This window comes from Tenrec ecaudatus, chromosome 7, assembly GCF_050624435.1.
Source record: "Tenrec ecaudatus isolate mTenEca1 chromosome 7, mTenEca1.hap1, whole genome shotgun sequence".
Lineage (NCBI taxonomy): Eukaryota > Metazoa > Chordata > Mammalia > Afrosoricida > Tenrecidae > Tenrec > Tenrec ecaudatus.
Genome location: NC_134536.1, coordinates 163,685,596 through 163,691,532, shown reverse-complemented (window position 1 = coordinate 163,691,532; position 5,937 = coordinate 163,685,596).

Sequence of the window (5,937 nt, the reverse complement as noted above, 5' to 3'; positions counted from 1 at the left end):
AAGAAAACAAACACACTCATAATGGGACCAACATAGAACATCATAATCAAAGGACAACTTCAGTGTTGGCAAGGATTTCATATTACTTGGATCTCTAATAATCACCGATGGAAACAGCAGTCAAATGATGTATTTTGATGGGCACATTTGCTGTACAAGAGCTCTTTTAAGTGCTTAAGAGCAAAGATGTTATTTTGATGACTAAGGCTATAGTCAGTCACTTCATATGCACGTTACAGTTAGACAAAGAATAAGGAAGACCAGAGAAGAATAAATGCATTTGAATTATGATATTGGCAAAAATACTAAAAGTCCTGTGTACTACAGAAGGACAAACCCATCTTGTTGAAAATACAGCTAGAAAATTATTTGAAAACGAGACATCATATTACATTATGTTGGACATGTTATTAGGAGGGACCAGTCCCTGGAAAAGGATGTCACCTTTGGTGCGATAGTTTATTGTGCCAACCTGCCTGATAAACACAAGTGGGATTAATTGAAGGACAGAGAGATAAGTGGCTTGGTGAGCCTCACCTTTCTTGTCTCTCGCTGTTTGATCATCAGACCAGCATGCAGCTGCCTTGCTTATTCTGTGCCTCAATTTAAAGGGTACACTACCTTTGGGACTCCTAGTCTGTGGACTGTGTCGCTGTAAGTTGATGTCCCTTTGGAATGTACATCTCTGGAGCTGGGGACCAACAGTTGGTGACCTGCCTTGCTGTTTGCTGCCTGGGTATATATAGCCCAGCTCTCTCTACAGAGGAGGAACTGGCGGCCCTCAAGACTTAAAGGACTGCTAGTGTCTCACTGCTTTATAATTTAACTGTTCATCTCTTGTATTATATATCTATCTATATATAATTTGACAGTTCATTTCTTGTGTTATATATCTATCTATATCTATACCTATACCTATATCTATAATTACTAGCAATCTGGTTTTGTCTCTCTAGAGAACCCTGTCTAACATACTTGGTAAAGTACCGGGCAAGTAAAAATGAAGACATCCCTCAACTAGACGGATTCATGTAGTGGCTGGCTGCAGTAATGGGTGTGGGTATGACAATTGTGAAGATGATACTGGAACTGAAGGATATTGTTTGGTTCTTTTGCACAGAGTGGCACTATGAGTTGGAAATGACTCAAAGTCATCTGACAATGAATATGTGTTACAGAATATAATTGAGCTCGATGGGATTCTTGACTGATTTTTATAGAAGCATGTTTCTGGACCGTTCGTCTCTGACACTGTGGGGTAGGCTCAACCCACCAACCAACCTTTTGGTTAGTAGCCGAGAACAAATTATGTGAGCCATTCAGGAATATACTATTCATACTATAACACCCCAAATGATTGCTGAACATGGTTAGAAATTTTGTTTTTGGTTAGCACACTATTCCTGTATTTTAGAGCTGTACAACTAAATTGTATAATTTACCACTGAACATAAAACGAATTCCCCTTTTAGTATCTGAGCATTAATATATGGCTAATACTCATCACTATACCTTATATCAATGTCCTACTGGTGCAGTGGTTTTCAACACGTGGCTTGAGGACCCACTTGTGTAAAGATTTACCATTCAGTTCTGGCCCTGATCCTCCTGCCTCCCGGCAGCTTTTTGTTTCTGCGGCCACAGGACATGGAGTTTGCAGTCTTTCATGTTCTAATTTGAGTGGTGAGCATTAGTGTGAGATCGTGTCAATTTTACTCCCTTCCCTACTCTTTAGAAGCTTTGTATTCAATTTGATGAGCTGTCACTGAGTGCTTCTTGGTCTCTTTCTGGCTTTCACAAGACCATGTTTTTATTGTTTTTTGTTTTTTTTTTAATTTTAGTGAGATTTCAAAAGTGCCTGGGGCAGCAAAGATTCACTCAGACCAATTCACTTAGTTGCCTTTCTGACCTTTGCTTCATCAGGAAGCTTCTTCCTTTTCAACATTGTCCCAGGGAGCTGTGGGTTCTGGCTCAAACCTGTCGTGTGAGTAATTGACCTGGCAGCCATAGATCAATGCTCAGTGGAGCACAGGGACAGAGGGATTGTGCTTAAGGAAGACTGGGTTTTCGAGTCAAAATGGAGGAGAACACCATGATGCTAGAGTAACTGCCAAACGAAGTACCAGATGATATGTTTAGAAATTTATTAATCTTAAAGTTTGTCTTAGAGTTTCTAGAATCATGGTCACCAGATAACAAGCACAGGTGGATCTCCTCAATGACTGCCAGATACACTTTATTAAGCGGGAAGTCTTGTGCCTATGTGGAAGTCAGAAAAATAACTTAAAAGCTAAGTGTACCAAAGTTTCTTAAAGTTGGAATTTGTAGGAATGGAGGGAGCAAGGGGGAGGAAGCAGTGCAATCACCCATGTAAAGATCAGCAACACCTGCAGGCAGTTCCTGACTCCCCTTAACCATTGACCATTGACCCAAGGTGTTTCAGTGCACTTCCTCCTCTCCCAGAAACAGACTAGTGGGTACCTACTGACATCCCCACCCCCATCACATAGTATCTTCTTCTGGGCCTTGCTAACCCACCCAGTCACATCTCTTACCCCCTTAGCTTCCAATGATGCTGGGCGGCTAGAATACCATGCAGGGAGTTTGGTGCAGGCATCCTCACTATTGACATGGGCAACCCCTCTAAGCAATGATTTTCCCTTCTTCTTTTTCCTTTACCCCTATGAGAGCTTTACCCCTATCACCTGTGGACACCCCCCCCCAAGGCATGCATGCCCATACCACCATAGATCTGAGTACACATACAAGTTAGAGATATTTTTCCCCTCTCTCTTCTTCCACGTGTGATCCCTTGAGGTCACAGAACCATTCATGTTCATGCTGCCATCACAACAGTACTCTGCATCCACAAACAAGTCGTGCCTCCTCTTTTTCTCTCTCTCGCCTTACACTTTCCCTTCCTTTTCTGCTCTCTTTCCTTTCCCTCTTTTCTTTAATTCTTCTATACCTAGATATCTGTATTCTTTTCTTCTGATATGATTGTCGGCTTATACTCTTCCCCTGCCTCACCCTCTCATTTTCTTGCTCTATCCTTGTCCTCACAAAATATATTCCCATGATACTTATTAATTCTAACTACCTGTGTTAGTCCGGGTGGGCAAGAGAAACAAATTCATAGACACTCATGTGTATAAGAAAGAGCTTAATATGAAAGAGTCATTGTATATTAAGAAAATCCCAGCCCAGTCCGGATCAAGCCCATAAGTCTGATATTAGCCCATATGTCCAATACCAATCTATAAAGTCCTCTTCAGACTCATGCAACACATACAATGATGCCAAATACAGGAAGATCACAGGCCAGTGCATGGACAGTCTTGTGGATCCAATGATGGTGGAAACATCTCAGTGCTGGTGCAGGTCCCCACATGTCTCCTACAACTCCAGGGCTCTGACTTCATGAGTATAGCTCCATGTTGCTTTTAAACCGGAATGTCTCACAGGGAGAGTGTGTGTCCCACCTCCAGGGAGGAAGGACAGAGTTCCCAGAATCCTCAGGAGAAGGCCACGCCCACACAGGCTAGACTCCACCTCTTCTCAAGTTGATAGATTATGTACCTGCCACACTATACCTCTTAAAACACATTTTACCATTATTTTATAAATCTCGTTGTCCATTTAGATAGCCCCTTATTATTACTTTCATATTATTCTCTCTCTTCAACTCCCACATTTCCCACATACTAATCTCTCTCCTTTTATCTCCATTTCCCCACCATGTGTTATCTGGCTCCTATTAGTCCTCTCATGTACCACTTGACAGAATCAACTATTCCTATACAACCCAGGAGACCACATACCACTAATGGTTGCATTACAATGGCATGGAAAGGGAAGTCAACTGCAGCACACCACCACCATCACCTAAACAAAACAACAACAAACACACACTACCAAAAATCACCCAAGCCCATTAGGTCACTAACAAGAAACCATACAGCAAAAAGAATAGGAGGAGATAAACAATAAGATAACAGACTTAGACAACATGCTCAAAACCCTGAGTGATAGAATGGAAGAAAATAAAAACGGAATCAGTGAGCTCAAAGATAATTCCTCTGACTATAAACAATGGAAGAAACAACCTAAAAAGCAAAGGAGTCCAAAGAAAGCCCGAGAATGAGGTAGAACACTACAAAGACAAACAACCTTTGTTTCATTGGGATCCTCGAGCAACAAGAAACAAACAAAATATCTCCAGAGAAAATAGTGTGAGAAATTATGGAAGAAAACTTTCCCAGCATCACAAAGGGAGAGAAAAGAGCTCTTCAAGAAGTTACAGGAATTTTAAGCAGGATAGCTCCCCAAAGAAAAAACATCACAATATCCTTTAATTAAAACCTACAATTTAAAAAAAAAGGAGCGTGCAGCTATGGAAAGAAGAACAGTTACCCACAAAGGAAAACCAATAAGGGTTAGCTCACACATTTTAGCAGAAACCATGCAGGCCGGAAGACAATGGAGTGACATACATAAAAATTCTGAAAAACAAACAACATTACCAACCAAGAATCTTATATCAAGAAAAATTATCCCTCACATAAGAGGAAAAAATACAGACAAGAAAAAATTAAAGGAATTAATTAAAAAAAGACCAGCATTATAAAAAAAATAAATTAATATGATCACCATAGGTGAAGAATCAACAATAACAGTAGACAAACTGTGTAGCAACGTACAAGACAATACTACTCAGAGTCCAAGATGATGAAAGCAGCACTCAAATTCAGGATTAGAGGAGGGACAAACACACCAATAAAACCACATGCAAAAAAGAAAATAAAAATTACAGCAAACTAGCAGTAACAAACATGCATATATCAATAATGACACTGAATGCCCATGGATTAAATGCACCAATCAAGAGACAGAGAACAGCAGGCTTGATTAGAAAAGAAGACACTCTACATTGTATCTACAAGAGACACACCTTAAGCTCAAAGACAAAAATTGACTAACTTCAAAAAATGGAGACAAATTTACCAAGCAAATGACAACAGTAAAAAATCAGGAGTGGCAATATTAATCTCTGATAAAGTAGACTTCAAGGCAAATGCGAGAGACAAGAATGGATACTACATAATGATTAAAATAATAGAACAAGAAGATGTAACTATATTATACATATATTCCTCCAATTAGAGCCCCCCAGAATACACCAATCAAATTCTCAGTTGAAAATAGAAACAGACACCTCAGAAATAATAGAGACTTCAATACATCACCATCAAGGAAAGATAGAATATTAGGAAAGAAACTTCATAAAGAAACAGAAGCACTGAACAACATAATCAATGAGTTTGACCTCTTAGACATATACAGAGCACTCCACCCAACAAGAGAAAAATATACATCCTTCTCCAGTGCACACACTACATACTCTAGGATGATCATATGTTAGGCCACTATGTTGGTCTGGATTGACTAGAGAAACAAATCCAGAGATACCCATATGTGTGTAAGAGAGAGCTTTATATTAAAGAGAAATTGTATATTGAGAAAACATCCTGCCCAGTTCGGATTAAGTCCATAAACCTGGTATTAGCCCATGTGCCCAATGCTAGTAAATTCCTCTTCAGATTCATGCAGCACATGTAGGAAGATCCCAGGCCGGTAGGTGAAATATCTTGTGGATCCAGTAGCTGTGGAAGCATCTCAGCCCTGGGATGGGTCTCCACTTGAACCCTCCACCTCTCTGAGTGTGTCTCCTCAACAGGAAGGTGAATGAGAGAGAGAGAGAGACCTGCTCCTTCTGATGGCAGAATCAAGAGTGATGAAGTTCCCAGAATCCTCTTGAGAAGGCCACGCCCACAAGGAGGCATCATCCTGCGGTGACCTGATTGACAGGCTAGATTGCACCTCTACACTTACTTATCAAGTTGACACAAATTATATAACCATCACAGCCACCAAGCA